Here is an 18,374-nt window from a genome sequence, read left to right as displayed (position 1 = left end):
AAACCAAAATCTCATTGACGAAGTCTCTTCAAAGACTCTACTATAGAGTGGTTGTGATGGGAACCCAGCTTGGTTTTCTGCTGAGAAATTCCAACTACTCATCAGTACCTGTTTTCTCATCATGATAGCCTCTAGGCCTACCACCATGTCTGGCACAGAGCAAGTGTTCTAGTAAATGGTTCATCAGCAGATAATCAAAAGGTCCTTCAATTAAATAGTAAAAACACAAATGTATTTCATCAAAAAGGCTTGCTCTATTTCAGGCTAGTGTTGGGCATTGACTTTTGACCTCTGTCCATTGCTTTATTTATTTATTTGCTTTGCACTTAATTTTTGCAGCTCGGCCTGGCCATGCACAGAATCTAGAAACTAAGTCTATATTACGCCAGTCAAGCATGAAATTATAGCTTGTTGGCTGATAGTGCACAAGGGTGCCTAGGAGACCAAGCATGAGATAACAGTACTGAGGGCTTCTAACAGGAATTTAATCAACCACTATTCCAAGACTCTTGTTATTTTGTTTACAATGTCATGATGCACAAGTTCTCATGTTGTGTCTTTAATGCTTTTCAGAGCTCTCCGATGCATTAGTCTTTGACCTGATTGCTTTTTTCCATGTCAGTTAACACCTTTTTGGGGAGCTGTAATTGTATGTAGCACACCCCATGAGTCAGGCAGCACCCATTCTTTCACAGAAGCAGTTGTCACTCCCAAAGTCGTATTAATAATTGTAAGAAAACAGTGAATTGAGCAACAGCTGTTAACATTAACCCAATGATCAGAACTGAACACAGCCAAGCTTGACTTTGGAACAGAGAGGAAATTACCAGTGTAGATGTGATTGTTAAGAACTTCAGAGAACACCTCAACAATCTGCTCTTTTAGTGACAACTATTGTTCACTGGGCCTAACAAGGGTTTTCAATGATGGGGCAATACAGTGTGATAGAGAGCCTTAGGAACAGCAGTGAAAAGGATCTGAAGAGTCATTTATTCGTGTTAGAAACAAAGCAATGTGTCACTGCAGAAGGAAGGTGACACAAAGAGGGGCAGGGCGGGGGGTGGGGGAGGAAACCTGTGCATTGAGCGAGAATCAAGCAGCCTGAAACCCAAGCAGGTCTTCATCCAAGGCTTGAGCCCAGTAGGTGAGCAATAGAGCTGGGAACTGCATTTCTTCTCCCTCAGTTGCTCAGCTGCGGGGGGAGAACAAATTATAATTAATTACAAAAGCAAAAGATGACAGCCAAGACACACTAGCAGTGAAGGAAGCTGAGGACACCTATCCAAGGAGTGGTGTGATGAGCCGCCACACCAGGAGGGGGCACTAGTGAGCATATTGAGACAGAGCCCAGTGGGGTTCCAGGGACACACAAATAATCGCTGATGACGATTGAGAGAGAAGCCATCCGCCCGCAGATAGTGGCATGCTGCTGCTGCTGCTAAGTCGCCTCAGTCGTGTCCGACTCTGTGCGACCCCATAGACGGCAGCCCACCAGGCTCCCCCGTCCCTGGGATTCTCCAGGCAAGAACACTGGAGTGGGTTGCCATTTCCTTCTCCAGTGCATGAAAGTGAAAAGTGAAAGTGAAGTCGCTCAGTCGTGTCCGACTCTTCGCGACCCCATGGACTGCAGGCTACCAGGCTCCTCCATCCATGGGATTTTCCAGGCAAGAGTACTGGAGTGGGGTGCCATTGCCTTAGATAGCAGCATAGGGAAGCCAAAATTCTGTCCCTCGGGCTGTCAGTTGACACAGAACTTTGTGTAGGAGGCATCAGGAAGCTTTGAATTATGGAAGTTTTCCAGCATTCTCAACAACTCCATGGCTATAATTCCAACAAGGCCTAATAGAGAAGAGACCGCATGGCATTCTTTCATGTTATAAGCTAAGGTGGTGTGACTTGTGGAACTTCAAAGGTCTTGGGATTCAAAACACATGTGTTCAGACCCCTGTCTCTTTTGATTAGTATTAAATAACTGAGTGACCTGGACAAGTCACTTTTCAAATCTCTGTTTTCTAGTCTTCCAAAGGAAAAGAAGCTATTGTCATAATGCTTAAGTAGCAAGTAGTATGCCCACACTCATGATTATTTAAGTAACTTGACAGCCTATACATACAATCCTCAGGCTGCTGCAAGTCATTTTTTTGTTAACATAAAAGTGATTGCCCTCGATCATTCTGATTTTTTTCCTCCAGCAAGTGGCTGCTCTGAGTAGAAGCAAACACTAGGAAGGCCGTCACCTGGTTTGGGTGCAGTCGGTGTGTCATTATTTTTAAAGAATCTTTCAAAAATGCATGTTCCAAGTTCTGTACACACACTGTGGGCTGGGAATGAGTTAAACCAATAACAAATGACTAGGCAGAGCTGACTGGCTACTGCTTGCTCCTTCTCCCTCCCTCTCTATGGGTTTCACAGAAGTGTTTGTTAATATAACACTGCCCTGTCTGCCTGGCAAGAGTTTGAGTCTGACACAGAAAACCACAGATCAAATTGGGCTAAAAATGTTTACAGTGCCCTTCCCTTTGCCGCACTTTTGGTGCAAGCTGAAATATTACACAAAACAGGATTCAGTCTTATTTACAATGAAACCGCTTAAAATGGATTTAGGCACAACTGAGTTGACAACTATAATACTTTGACATTGCAGTCAAAAATGAAAGCTCTTTTCCTCCTTAAAACTTTCCAAGACCACTAAGATGATGTAGCCAGTTTGCAGCCTGGCACAAAAAATATGCATTCCTTACCTTCCCCAAACACATGAGTATATGTTTAATAAACCTTTTATTTAAAGAGACATCCATTGTTATTGTTGTTATTGTTACTCGGTAGCTGAGTCACGTCCAACTCGCTGCAACACCATTGACTGCAGCACGCCCTGCTCTTCTGTCCTCCACTATCTCCCAGAATTTGCTCAGATTCATGTCTATGGAGTCGGTGACGCCATCCAACCATCTCATCCTGTGCTACCCCCTTCTCCCTCTGCCTTCAGTCTTTCCCAGCATCAGGGTCTTTTCCAGTGAGTCAGCTCTTCACATCAAGTGGCCAAATTTAAGAGCTTTATCTTCAGCATCAGTCCTTCCAGTGAATATTCAGGGTTGATTTCCTTTAGGATTGACTGGTTTGATCTTGTTATCCAAGGCCCTCTCAAGAGTCTCCTCTAGCACATCCATATTAGACTCTTATATACAAAAGTCACTTAACTGGCATTTAAGGATCCCTCCTTGTTTCCTTTACCCTTTTCTTAAGGACAAAAAAAGCAAAAAAGCATGTGATTCTCCTTCATGGGGTCATGACTAGCTCCACTCTGGCCCTGGCAGAAGCAGCAGTGAGTTCTGACCTTCAGAGTAGCCAGACAGATACTCCTCTGCCAACAGAGAGGATGAAGGTCTAGGAAGGAAGGGATGTGGGTACAAGGCCAGGGTTTCCAAAGACTGGAGATTCCCCTTCCCACTACTCAGTTCCCCAAGAACCACATCAGGTTTTGCCAAGCTGCCTTCTAAACATGGAGGCAGCTCAGAATCCCCTAAGGCTTTGGTTAAAAGTTCAGATCACTGGTCCTCCCCCTGAATATTCTGATTTAACCAGTATTCCATGGGATTCTGCTACAGTAGGTCAACAGGAAAGTTTAGGGAAAGCCCAGAAGTCATCTGAAGGAACTGCCCTATCAGATTCCAGGGTCTGACTGCTGTGCCCATTTTACAGAAGAGAACACTGAGGCCCAAAGTCACAAAGCCAGGAAGGGGCCAAACTGACTCATGAACCAAAATCTGTTAGAATTCCAGAGTCCACACTTTGACTCACTGTGGGACAGTCCCTCCAAGGGCAGTGGGTGACTGAGTCTCAACTTACTTCCTCTGCTGTGGCTTCTAATAGTTTTCCACATGTCAGCTTCCAACAGCTCTCTGCTAATATATGCTTTTGAAATGGAATAACGAGGGTTGTCAATCAGAAACCTTGTTTTTAAACCCATTTTATCCATGGTCATGGTGTAAGGGTATGTAGGTAGATGCAGATCTCTCCCAGGAGCCAAGTTCATGGGCTTTGTGGCTCCTCTTTTCTGCTTGTGCTCAGGACACTTTTTCAGACATGCACAGAGTGAAAACTGGATTTGCAGACAATTAAAATTAAAAGAAGTCCATGTGATTGACACATGTAAATGCTTACCCAGGGATTTCTTATATCTAGCGCAGTGCTCTTCACACCAATTATAGCCTCTTTTTTTTCAAATACATAATTAGTAAAAACAAAACTGCTAGGGTTGAAGGTGAGATGAATATCTTAGAGCCTAGAGTCCAGCCCTTTCTCCACTGACTTTCTTCTCCTCCCCATGAGATCCACTCCACTCACCAAGGAATCTTGGAGCCACACAGAACATAGCTGGAAAACCAAGGTCCTAGTGTCTCCTTCTAATGATAAAAAAAAAAAAAAAAAAAAAAAACAGATGCTAATGAAATGCACAAGATTTTGCCAAGAGAGTAAATCATAACAAATGAATAAAACACCTCTTACCTGGCTCCATTGTTAGGAATTAATAAAAACTGATAATTCTAGACTTTAGACTTGGAGTTAGGGACTTTTGCAGTCTGTTCTATGTTCCTGTGCTGGTGGCTTTTATTACCAGGGCAAGTCATGGGGCTTGCCTGGCTGCAATAACTTGTCTCTCCTCAAGGTCTATTTTCATGGTCTATCACCAGACCAGGAAGCAGCTACTGGACTTAGATAAACGTTGTCAAATTAAACATGTTCAGGGCTGCTCGTTACTGTAGCTGCCTTGGTTGTATAGGGAGATAAGAGAACTGAAGTTTCGGACCAAGTAAGAATTTAGTGTTTCCTGTGAATAACTAGTTTCCTGCTTATGAGTTCTGAGATGATCCTGATAGTTACAACATTAATTGGATTAATTGGTTGCCAAATAAAAACTTGCTTACTTGAAATGAACTTGTGAAACAGACAGATCCAAGTTGTATATATATTTTCAAAAGGACATTTAAAATTAGCTAATGTGTCTATTAATTTTAGAGGTTTCATTGTACTGTTGGTTCACAGGAATTATAACCAAGCAAACACGCCTTGTCAGGGCAATGACATGATATGCTTACAATGAGGATTTAGGCCAACCAGAACACGAAGTGAAAGCACTGTTCCTGGTAGGTGGTAACTACCTTGTCCAGACCAGAGAGAAACATTCATGTTCCCATTAGTCCTCCATAAACAGACCACAGTAGATGTAAAAATCACCCATTTCCTCAATGCCATTTGCAGATCTAAAGGTTGGACAGATTTAGAGGTTAACATACTAAGTGAAGGAAGTCAGACAGAAAAAGACAAAACCCATATCATATCACTTATATGCGGAATCTAAAATATGACACAAATGACCTTATCTATGAAACAGACTCACAGTTGTAGAGAACAGACTGTGGTTGCCAAGAGGGAGGTGGGTGCGGGAAGGATGAATTGGGAGTTTGCGATTAGCAAACTGTGGATAAACAACGAGGTCTTACTGGATAGCATAGGAAACTATATTCAGTATCCTGTGATAAACCATAATAGAAAAGAATATAGAAAGAGTATGTATGTACACACACACATATATAACTGAATTACTTTGCTGTGCAGCATAAATCAGCTATACTTCAATACATTTTTTAAAAATATCACCCATTTTCTGGGCCACACGGTGAGACCAGACTACTTACCAAAGCAAGAGGCCCAGGTTTTAGTTCTCAAAAGTGAACTTATCATACCTAAGAGTAGCAACACACTCCCCACTGGTCTTATTTCTTCTAATAAATTCCCTGTGTTTTACATGTGATTTACATTAAAGTCCTGAAAGTAAAATGAAGGAGTAAAAAGAATATAACTCTTGTCATCAGATTACCCTGTGATCATAAGCAAGTTACTTAAGGTCTCTAAGATGTGGTTACTTCAGCTGTAAATTGGGGATAATAAACACATATTTAAAGGATTAATGTGGGGATCAAATGAAATTATATATTTGCATATAAGTTAGCAAACACGTAAATACACAGAAGGCTGTCAAGAAAGCAGAGCCATTATTATTAATAGTTATGCTATTTGAATAAACGCCAAACAATGGCAAATACTTTCCCATCTTCCCCAAGCCATCTTCTCCCCTCTCCACAATTGTCTTGAAGGAAGACGAAACCTCTTACGTTTAATAACATTCTCAACTAATACCCAGACAAGTGGATCTCAACCCCTAGGTACATATGAAATCATTTGGGTTCATTGGTTTAGGGTGCGTCCTAGGTATAAGATATTTTTAACAAGCACTCAAGTATTTCAGTACACAACCAGGGTTGAGAATCAATGGCTTAAACTATTGAATACTCCAATCCTTTCTCTAGTGCCCTAGTGAAATAGGCTTTCCAACAGTCAAGTCTGAGGCTGTTATTTCTATATTTAAAAAGCTTAGATAGCTTCTTTGCCTACAGCAAAGATAGTGAATATACTTCTCCTGTGTTCCAATCCAGTAAGGTGGAGGCAGCTTCCTAAAGCCCTGTGTAGAGAAGGATTCCATGGGGTTGGCCTGGGCTCAGCGGGAAAGAGCACCATTCATGACAGACTGGGGATATCTGCCATGAGAGTAGAAATGGGGAGCGCTGGGATTTGCCCTTCCCAGTACATGGAATAAAGCGAAAGCGCCAACATGACATTGGAGATCCTGCAGAGGTTATTTCTCTAGTTCTATTTCCTCCCTATGAAGCCACAAACTTTATCCACAATCAATTTCTTATTTTCTTAAGTTTCCTCCCAAGCATGAGTCCTTAACGCCATGACTTGATTCATACTATTCCTTCACTAGGAAAGGAGAGGGCCTTGCCCTCCTCCCACCCCACCATCACCATTCCTCAATCCCCTAACCCAGCTTCAAAATTCAGGCTGAATGTCACCTTTTCGGGGAAAATTCCTATAACTACACCAGATATAGTCTCTCTCTCTCTACCTCTATGCTTGTGAAGCATTTTCCCCTATTTTTATAACTGACTTTGTCATAATACCATATGGTAATTTACTCTATGTTTACATATTCAAATCCCCCAGTGTTTGAAGCATATCATTAATGCTCAGTAAATGTTGATGAATGAGTGAATAGACTCCTTGGTGGCAGATACTATCACTGCTTACTCATCTTGTTTCCCAGTGCCCAGCTAATAACTGACACGTAGTAGGAATTCAGAAGTCTGCTGAGCAACTGAGCCAGTGCATAAAGGCTCTGCTGCCATCCATATGGCACCATGATCCGGGCTCATTCTGAGTCACAAATCACAATCTGCCAGAAAACTTCCATCTGGAGTGATCACTCCCCTCAGCAGCTTTTCCTTTCAGTCTTTAGGCCTGTTTTGTTCTCTATTCAACAGGAAATAATTGAATGCTAGCACTGACTCAAAAATAACTCGGGAAGCTATAAAAATTGTAAAAAGTCTATTAGTAATATTGTGCAGGGTGCTTTATGACAGTCCTGCCGAGGGCCATCCATCTAGTTCTCAGGGTTTCTTTATGCGTTGCTGTTGCACATGTTCTTCTTATCCATGTGGTCAAGTCAGCCCACCAGCCCCTCACACCCCTCTTGTGTGTGCAGCTCGGCCTTACTGACTGCTCAGTGCAGACAAACTGATCAGATGTCTATGATGGGGAAAGGGAAAGTGCTCAGGGTTTGCTCAGGATTATCCCTAATCAGTTAATGTTGTGCAGAAGAAGTGTTTAGAGCAGGAAATGGCAACCCACTCCAGTATTCTTGCCTGGGAAATCCCATGGACAGAGGAGCCTGGCAGGCTACAATCCGCGGAGTCGCAGAGTCGGACATGACTGAACAACTGAGCACACACACAGCATAGCATAGAAGAAATGATTGCGTCTGTCCTTTCTAACGCCCTCCACCTGAAACATAAACGCTGTCCTCTCTCCATTAACTAAAGGTGAAATTCTGCCCACAGAGAACTCTTCTGCAAGCACAACCATGCTGAGATGCACAAAGAGTTAAGCTTTCTTGATTCCTTGTGGTTTACTCATTTAAATCAGCATCGCCACAGAGCAGAAACTATTCTGGCTCCATGCATAAGTGGAATATCTAATATAAAATTATATTATAGTGAAATATGCGTTAATGCAAGCCTCATAAAGTGCTTTTCACGTTCTGTGGGCATCCAGAAGTTGAAAATGACTATAATCTTATTTTAGTTGCTGCTCAAATGATGATTCATCAGGTTAATACGCTTAATTAAAAGTCACATTTGAAACAGTCAAAGGGGTAGTTAGTTTGCTATTGACATTTGCTATAACATATTTAAGCATTGTGGAAACAAGACAATGGAATGTGTCACTCCTGCTAGGAATAGAAGGAAGATCTTTTATGATCTTCAGGAAACAGCATGTGCTTGACATCCAAGAAAATGTAACTAACCGTATCCTAAAGTATTAGCCATTAATAATACATTTGTGCTTCAAGAGACACTCTCAAAATAATATCCAAACCACTTAACTGTCTACTTTTAAATGAAAATGAATGAAAAAGAGGTATGTCCAGACACTGTTTATTCTGCAGTTCAGGTCTGATTAGTTGACTGTTGGGTACAGTCCTCAGAAATGGACAAAGACTGTCCAGAGACTGTCCCTTTCCATTTCTAATGACGCACCTGTCCCCAGTGTTGAACATGAGATTTAAAGCTAATTAAGTCCACTCCCCACCCCGACTTGACACTGAATTTAAAATAAAATGACTGAACTCAATTCATTCACAAACGTCTTGACAATAGTCCACATGTCACAACAACAGTGCTTTATCCTTTTCTTCTGCCCTAAAGTCCATAGTGGTTTACAATGCAGCAGGGCCGCCCTCTTCTCGCCTTGGTCTCACCGATGGCTCTGGCCAGTTCATCAGGTTGCACACAGGTCCTCACGTCGTCATCTGTTTTCTCCACTCCCGGGACTCAAAGCCTGGCACGGTGGGTCATAGCCCAGGCAAATTCCACTTTTCCATGAGCTGCGCCTCCAGCATTTTTTAAAAAGTATTTGAAAGTTCTTTCTCAGGATTTCCTCCTAATTACCTTCTCTCCTGCATTAGGAAGAAAAAACTCACAGAGCCAAGCCTGGGGTGTACAGGCACTGAAAAAAGCTAGGGGAAAGGGAACCCTACCCAGGGGACCTGGGTGCAGGCCCCACCAGCGAGGCCCCCGCAGTCCCCATGGAGAAGGGACCTGAGCATCCTGACGGGGAGCTGCCGGAGGCTGGGAGATGAACAGAAGGGTACTCCCTGGGCCAGGAGGCAAGTGAGCATGTCTCCATCAGCCCACGACCCCTCCAGGCAAGAGGATCAGCCACCTGGTCACTGGGAGCAGAGGGTGGTGCACACAGGCATGCCCTGCTTCTCCGGTGTTAACCACCCTCCTCCCAAGAACTGGATGGGAAGTCAAAATTGTTTTGCTAATCAATGATTTTAAGTCTCATGTCCATAGAGACTCCGGGCTACCAACACAAGGGGGCGTTTCCTCTACAGGGTCTAAATTTCCTCATTTTTCATTTCGGCCATCTCGTTCCTCATAGCTCTACTGAGCGCCCTGCTCCGACCCTGGTCTCAGCTTCTCACATTTGTTTCTTTACTCGCCCATCAACTCCCATACTGCCACTTGCATTGCAAGCACACATGCATATACACACACAACCTTCAAGGCACAATAAATTACCAGATCTGTAAAAGGTTGTTGTAAATAGGAAACACCCCTTATGTGTTGGGGTTAATATGGAGCAATGTGTTGTTTGGGTGATGGCTGTACTGAGGCTTAGAACACCTCCCTGTTCTTACATGGTTGGACTCTTGAAAGTTATTAACGTGGACAGACCCAGAGCTTGTCATACTGAGTGAAGTAAGTCAGACAGAGAAGGAGAAATATCGTATGCCATCCCTTCTATGGAGGGATGTCTAAAAAGAAATGATACACATGAACTTACAAAACAGAAAGAGACTCAGACTTAGAGAATGAACTTACAGTTGCGCGGGCAGGAGGAGGATGGGGGAAGGGATAGTTAGGGAGTTTGGGATTGACATGTACACACTGCTATATTTAAAATGGATAACCAACAAGGACCTACTGTATATCACAGGGAACTCTGCTCAATGTTATGTAGTAGCCTGGATGGGAGGACATTTTGGGGGAGAATGGATACATGTACATGCATGGCTGAGTCCCTTTGCTGTCCACCTGGAAATATCACAGCATTGTTAATCAGTTGTACCCCAATACAAAATAAAAAGTTTAAAAATAAATAAATATAAATGCTTTGCTGAAATGACTGCCCAAAAAGAAAGTTGACTGTGCACAATACTAAACAGCACAGAGCGTGCATGCTTCCAGACAGGCAAGAACAGCAATTCCAAAGAGAGAAAATCCAGGTACCATTCTAACAATCCTTCAGGACCATGACAAGTAGGGTGATGGGGTGTGAAGCAAGCTCATCAGAGGGAACAACCAAGAATCCTCCAACAGCTCAAGCTAACTGGTGACAGAAACAGGAAGAGCCCTGTGTACAAGTTGCAGAAGCTGGGAAAGTTCCAGCAACAGTGACAAAATTACTTCCAGGTGGAGAACAAGAAGTTCTGGTAAAGAGGATCACAGGGAGCTGGACTGTGAGCACTGAGTAGGATTTTGAATCAGGGAGATGGAGGAAGAGGACTTTGTGGGACATGACCAGGACATCTAGACTCCAGTTGTCTGCACCCCATTCAAGATGGCAGAGTTCACCTACTTCTTCGTGGATCACTGTTACTGTGTTTTCAGGCTATTCAGAACAGTTCTGTGAAATAACCCTTAAAACCATCAAAGATCTGGAAACCAGAGGAATTGCAATGACTTTTATATGTTTTTAATTACTAGACTTTACTTTTTGGAGCTGTTTTAGGTCTGCGCAGAGAGTATAGAGTCCCCATATACACCATCTCTCTCTGCATGTAGTTTCCCCTGTTATTATTAATATTTTGCATTCATCTGGTATGTTTCTTCCAACTGATGAACCAATATTGATAGCCTATTATTAACCAAAGTCCATAGTTTACATTGGGGTCCACTCTTTGTGTTGTACATTTTATGGGTTTTTACAAATATAAAAGGTCACATGTCCACCATTACAATAACACATGTAATAGTTTACGTTTTTAAAGACAGCTCAGACTCTGATTTATAGATGTCTATCTGCATGCGTGCTCAGTCGCTTCAGTCATGTCTGACTCTTTGCAGCCCCATGGACTGTAGCCTGCCAGACTCCTCTGTCAGTGGGATTCTCCAGGCAAGAACACTGCAGTGGGTTGCTATGCCCTCCTCCAGGGGATCTTCCTGACCCAGGGATTGAACCCACGTCTCCTGCATTGCAGGCAGATTCTTCACTGCTGAGCCACTGAGGAAACCCAGATATCTATCTAATACTGATTAAAACCCACATAGACAGGGAAAATGGATAGTACTTGTACATGGAGCAGAAATGTCTGTGTAGAAAAACTCCCTCTGCTGATACACATTGCAATCAGGAAGAGAGGGGCCTTGCAGAACCTTTCTTTTCTTAGTAAAAATAGCTCATCTAGGTTTGCAACTTTTAGTGGAACCTGAACGTTGGGGATTGGACTAGTTAGTGTTCAAGGAGTTTAGAACGAATTTGGAAGAATTGGCACTGCTCCTCATAAAAGTTACTACATGCCCTTGATTTTTCCCCTAGATAGCTTGGAAAATCTAGTTACTACCACATTCTGGAACAGTGCGCCAGCCCACCAAAATTTTGAGGTCAGAATGTCCTAATAATCCTGTGCTACATTCAGAGTATTACCCTCAAGTACATTGAACAGAAAAATGTTAGAGGCTATTTCTCTATCTCCAGTAGGTGACCATAGATGGAGGATGTTTGTGGAAGAACTAAGAATGCTGAAGGTGGGGGCGAGGGGCAACAAAGGAAAATACTTCTAAGTTCAAATGATAGGAAACAAGAAAAACCTCGGGGCTCAAGAAATGGAATCAATGTACTAGTAATAATAAGAGGAGCTGGAACAAGTTAAACAGACAAAAGCTATGGCTCGTCTTGAATTAAAATTCATAGCTGTTCCATATGGCGTTGTACTCAGGGACTTTTCGGACTGTCTAATCCAGTGTCTGAGTTGGTTTTCTTCTTTGTTCCCCATATTTAATAGGCAAGTTCCTTTACTGTTCATTCACCCCACTCTACCCTCACCCCCACAAGTCTACTTTTATAGATTTTTTTTTCTCTCATTGTGGGAGGTAGTGATTTTTTAAGAGAGGAAGTTTCACTCTCACTTGGATTTATCATTTGCAATTTTTGGAGACTTTAAACTTCCTTCCTCTTTCTTTCCTGTCTGAAGGAGCCTCTGTGAGTGAGAGTTCTAGTTGAAATTCTGGAGAAATATGTTTCCAGCTCTCCACTGTACTCTCAGAATACTCACAAGGGCCCTTTCTGAGCTTTTTCAACTAAAATTATCCTTAAAAGACTTATTTCTGAATGTGTGTCTACTGACAGATTCAAGGGGATCATTACTGCTGAGGAAAAAAATTACTTTATTTCACTGCAAGACAGATGAGTGGCCCCTAACACCATTTGTAAGAACTATGAGCACAAGCCAAGAGAAAAGGAGCCACTGAGAGAGGGACATGTGTGACTTGATCTAAGTGCACAAACAAATAGCACCTTATTGAGTCTGCAAATATTTACTTAGTGCCTGCTAAGCACCAGGCCAGCTTCCCTGGTAGCTCAGTGATAAAGAATCCGCCTGCCGTGCAGGAGGTGCAGGAGACCAGGGTTCAATCCCTGGGTTGGGAAGATTCCCTGGAGAAAGAAATGGCAACCCACTCCTGTATTCTTGCCTGGAGAATCTTGTGAACAGAGGAGCCTGGTCGGCTCCAGTCCATGGGGTCGCAAAGAGTCAGAAACTAACCAACAACAACCTCTGCTGCAGCTGCTGCTGCTAAGTCACATCAGTCGCATCCGACTCTGTGTGACCCCATAGACGGCAGCCCACCAGGCTCCCCCATCCCTGGGATTCTCCAGGCAAGAACACTGGAATGGGTTGCCATTTCCTTCTCCAGTGCATGAAAGTGAAAAGTGAAAGTGAAGTCGCTCAGTCGTGTCTGACTCTTCGCGACCCCATGGACTGCAGGCTACCAGGCTCCTCTGCCCACGGGGTTTTCCAGGCAAGAGTACTGGAGTGGGGTGCCATTGCCTTCTCCAAACAACAACCTCTAGACACTATTTGAAGCTGTAGATGAGATCACTTAGATAGATGGTGTTTAGGGGAATATAGGAGGGCCCAGGACAGATCCTCTAAGAATACCAGTTTTTAAATTTGAGTAGAATATGGGAGTCTGCAGAGAAGGCTACAAAGGAGAGATCCAAGAATAGAAGAGGAGACAAGAGGGTAGAGGGCCCTGAGAGTTCAGGCAGCAGAGTGTGGTCACTGTGCTGGGGGCTGAGGGGCACAGAGAAGGGTACTCTGGAGTTGGCACCACAGAGGTCACTGGTTGACCTTGACTACAGCAAACTCAATAGAGTGACAGGAGCGAAAACTAGGTGGAGGTAGATGAGGAGTGAATAAAGATAAGAAAGTGATATAGTGAGCAGAAACAAACTCTTCCGGGTATGTGGGCTCTAAAAGGAAGCAAAGAAATGGGGCAAAATGTGGAGGGAAGTTAAATATGGAAGACACCGCATCACGTTTGTCTGTAGCTGATGGAAATGATCCAGGAGGGAGGGAGCCAGCAGTGCCGAAGAGTGAATAAAAAGTCCATTCCCTGAAAAGATATCAGAGGATGGAATCCTGATCCCAGGAGGAGGGACTGGCCTCTGAGGAAACAGGACAAACACTCAGAAGAAAGGAGCAGAGGAAGAGAGGGCAGGCCAGGTGGTAGGAGTTTGTTGATGGGAAGGGAAGGTGGTTCCATCTGTTATAGCTGATGGCTCCTCTTATTTTCAATAGAATACATGGTGAGGTCATCAGCTGATAATGAGGGTGGGGCAGGAAGCTAGAGGAGAGAAACACAAGTCATTTCAGGGAAGAAATATCTTTTTGTTTGTTTTTTGCCCAACTGCACAGCATGCAGGATCTTAGTTCCCTGACCAGGGATAGAACACGCGTCCTGTACAATGGAAGCACAGAGTCTTAACCACTGGACTGCCAGGGAACTGGCAAGTTCCCTGAAAAGCAAATCTTATTAAAAACAAAAACAAAAACACAGTAGGGTCATCTGGCTCAGTTAAGTACCCATGGACTTCCCAGGTGACACAATGGTAAAGAATCCACCTGCCAATGCAGGAGACACAAGAGACTTGCATTCAATCCCTGGGTTAGGAACATCCCCTGGAGGAGAGCATGGCAATCCACTCTAGTATTCTTGCCTGGAAAATTCCATGGACAGAGAAGCCTGGTGGGCCACAGTCCACGGAGTTCTCAAAAGAGTTGAGCTTCAACTTAGCAACTAAACAACAACAAACAACCTCCTAAAGAGTCGGACACGACTGAGCACACATACACTGTATTCATGCTACAACTCAGTTGAATGATTTTCTCCAAAACTGTCTGGAGAGAAGATCTTTTTTTTTCCCTTCCTCCAGAAGAAGCCTGTTTACCTGCCATACAACTTGCCCCCGTTCAGGTGTTAACACTAAGTCGCTTCAGAAGCACCTATAGAACTAGAAACGCCCTGTGAAGTGAAACCCTAACACTGTACAGGTTCCTGGGAAAAAGAGATATCCAGGATGGCCGACAGAGAGAACTAGACACACGGAGAAATTTCTTCTAATCCGTCCCCCCTCCTTCAAAGTATTCGTTTCTCCAATAATTGGGTCCAAAGACAGTCAAAATCTCCTCTCACTGCACATCCAAGATTTGTATATTTTTCCTTTTCTTTATCATGAACAACTTTTTGTTGAATTTCCTATGAGTATTCACATGCAAGCAAACACATGAAGTGCTTGCCGAACAGTTGCGTGACAGGAGAGCAAACCAGTACCAAGAGCCTCAGCCTTAAGAGAGCAGATCCTTCCAGAAGCAGGACATTAAGCCAGGACACTGTGATGTCTCAGGACTGACTGAGGGTGCGTCTCTACATTCCAGAAGCTGCGTGAGTTGCAGCTGACACAGCCTCTGTGTTTGCCCTACACTTGTCCTGAAGACAGAAATCAGGTCTGCAGGATTGACTAGCAACAATTACTGACAAGGAGCCATAAACGGCTTAGTATTGTCTCCTTTCGATGCCGCTGCTGACAGTCCTGATTGGCACAAGCCATGGGCTTTCAGAGATTTAAACCCAGCGCGGAGCCCAAGGGGCGGTCTCGTCCTATGGAACTGGCCAAGGCCTGCCAGGTGCGCCTGTGTTGCTCAGTTACTCCAGCCCGCAGCCCCCTTGCTCTTAGCCAGGAAGGCAAGCTTTTGACCTTGATTTGCATGTGTGGCTTATAAGGCAGGGCCCTGGTCTTGCTAGTCTGTGGTCAGAGACCCAGGAGTGCCAGAGGGACTGCCTGGCTGACCCAGCCAGAGCAGAACCCAGTCTGACACCAAGCTTCATCTGAATCAAGGCCAAAGACGAGATTTGGGGTTATGGAGGGAAAGGAATGAGAGACGTGATTGACTATGTTCTGCAGATCTGTTAACAAACTCTTAGCAAAGGCAGTATTTCAGGCACCTCCTGGGGTTCAAAGCATTCAGCGCTTAAGCCCTGTGCTGGGTATCTATATGCATTTTCGCATTCAATCTTTGCACTGTAGTTTACAGCTGAGAAGAAGCTGGGGTGGGAGGTGAAGTGACATGGTGACATGGCCAATGAGGACAAATTCAACCAGGGCCAATGAACAGCAGGCTCAGAGCTGCTCTCACCACCGTGGAAGAATAGCTTTTTTTTTTTTTTTCCTGGTCAGTGAGAAGAGACAGAAACACATAAAGAGGAAAAGAGCAGGTTGTCCATAATCTGACCAATCAGGGCAAAGGCTTTGGGGAATTTTTGCATATTTTCCATAGAAGATTTTTGATGACATTAAGAAGATTAAGCTGACAGCCATGTGCAAGGTGGGAGAAGCAGCATTTAAGAGACTGCCATGAGAGCATTAATGCAGATTAACAGAGAAGCAGCTACAATTTACTAAGCATCCACACTGTGTCAGCAATGCTTGAGGGTCTTTCTTTACATGCACGCTGTCCTCACTCAGCCCCCTTAGACACAGATATTGCTTCCAGAAATGGGGGAACTCACCGAGCAGGGTCACACACTAGTACAAGGGAGGGCCCTGACCGCAGCTAGAGCCCAGATTGGTCTGACTGCAGAGCGCTTTTCCACCCTCTTGTGTGGTTAGAGCTTTCAGGACCCAGAGAGGCTGTGGGAATGGAGAGGCTGACCTAGACCAGGCTCACCTGGACCATTATTACAATGACCCCACGGTGCTCCCTCTCCTTCAGTAGGCCTCGTTCAAGGAAGGCTGCTATTGCACCCCTGGCCCCGTCTCTGCCCTTTCCCAGGGGAGCAGAAGTTTTAATCCTAGTAAAGGAAAGTGGTGGTGATAACAGCAAAGGAAGTGACTTCCAACCTAACCAGTTACCTCCACCACCAAGAACAGACCGTTTTCACACAAGTATAATGCAAAGAAAAATGGATACATTGGGATCAAGTATAAAGGGCCAATTAAATAACCGGAAGATTAGCTAACCATTTTCTTAGGCTGCCAAACTGAAGACTAACGTAAGCCAGGTTCAAGAATCCTTTTTAAAAATATTAGTTTCCTCAGGCACATATGTATGATAAGTGGAGCCATATGCTGACAATGAAGCAAACATAAGCATCTTTTATGATTACAACTGTGTGAAGCCCATACCAGGCACTCTGGTCTGGAAACCTTCTTTCTTTAAATCTGTAGGCATCCTAATTCGCACTAATTAATACCCTAAAAGTAAACCTTGGAATTTCTAGTTTGTACACACACACACACAAGACCTAGATCCACTGAGGAAGAAGAGCTCACAGGCTAAATGAGGCATGGTGCCTGGCTCCTCTTTCCCTGGTTATATTAGTCAGGATTCTCCAGAGAAAGAGAATCCGCAGGAGATATAGACACATATTTACACATGGGGAGGGCAATCTGCTCTGCTCAGTTTGCTGATTCCCATGTTAGTCTCACCCAGAAACACTCTTACAGATACACCCAGTATAATGTTTGACCAAATTTCTGGGCTCCCCGTAGCCCGGTCAAGTTGACACATCTTAGTAACCATCATGCTGGTGAATTATGTAAATAAAGGAAAAAGTCAGACTAGATCAACCAAGAGGTCAGGCCTCCTCCACTGTCTTCCAGAAAGCAAGAGGCCAGGACTCCTCTTCTGAAGAGTCAGTGGAGAAGCCAAGCAGCTTCCCCTTGTGACAAGCCGGGATGAAAAAGAAGATGGTCCACCTGGAACAGAGGAGGGATTGATAACTCAGGGTCCAGACCCAAAGCATCATCCAGATGTATGTAACATGTCCACCTGGAGAGATTCCATAACATCCTCAGATGCTCAAACGGTCTGTCACGGAAACAAGTCGAGGGATCACTGCTCCAGAGTCTTCCTAAGGAGCTAAAAATCAGAATCAAGGACCTTGGCATTCCAAAATTACTGGACATTTGAAACATTCCTTAGTTACAAGAAGGAATGTACTTCTGAGCAATGGACGTACTATTTCGGCTAACTCTCTGGGCCTCGGTGATTATGATTAGTGTGAGGGGAAATGTCTTAGAGCATAACTGTGTGTCAACACAGGTGTGAGGGATGCTCCAGAGGGAGAGGATGTATGTATGCATATAGCTGACTCACACTGTTGTACAGCAGAAACTAACACAACATTTTAAAGTAATTATACTCCAATTAAAAGTGTTTTTAATTTTTTTTTACTAACTGATACACCGACGGCAGTGTCCATAGCAGATCCCTTAGTCTCAGTGGAAACAGAGAATATAGACCACACAAAGTGAGCACTTGAAGCTCCAAAATGGAGGTCAGCCGGTCAATAGGTAACTAGTGGTATCCATGATAGTGAACATGCCAAGTGAAGCTAACCCCAGGAGAAATGCCTCCCAAAACGTGAAGGATTGCAGGGGGCCATATCAGAAGAGCAGACAGACCCACCCAGGTCAGAGGGCTCCTTGGCACAAAGGGAAAGCCTCAGTAAATTCCATGCCCTTCCCTTTCTTCCCATCCATGTCTCTTACCACTCTGACAAAGCTGCTATGAGACTGTCTTGCTCCACAGTGGAGGCCGTAAGTAAACTGAGCTTCCCAGCAAGCACAAGGAGCACTTCCTGGCTCATTCCCTGAGGGGTCTCTTGTTGATCTGTAATAACCTT

At 44.0% G+C, this 18,374-nt stretch overlaps 1 protein-coding gene and 1 long non-coding RNA gene across 2 annotated transcripts in view; one reads left to right on the top strand and one right to left on the bottom strand.

The window, feature by feature from the left end:
- SLC9A9 (solute carrier family 9 member A9) overlaps nt 1–18,374 on the top strand; it is a 646,928-nt gene that overhangs the window by 564,158 nt on the left and 64,396 nt on the right. The window lies entirely within an intron of this gene.
- Nucleotides 1,132–4,596, bottom strand: LOC122675998. Its single transcript, XR_006335391.1, has 3 exons — nt 4,507–4,596; nt 4,310–4,403; nt 1,132–1,192 (listed from the first exon to the last, which is right to left on the bottom strand). It is a non-coding gene; the product is annotated as an uncharacterized LOC122675998 (long non-coding RNA).

This window comes from Cervus elaphus, chromosome 19 (genome assembly GCF_910594005.1).
Source record: "Cervus elaphus chromosome 19, mCerEla1.1, whole genome shotgun sequence".
Classification (NCBI taxonomy): Eukaryota; Metazoa; Chordata; class Mammalia; order Artiodactyla; family Cervidae; genus Cervus; species Cervus elaphus.
The sequence above is the reverse complement of the archived record's forward strand: the minus strand, read 5'-3'. Positions and strand labels throughout refer to the sequence as shown.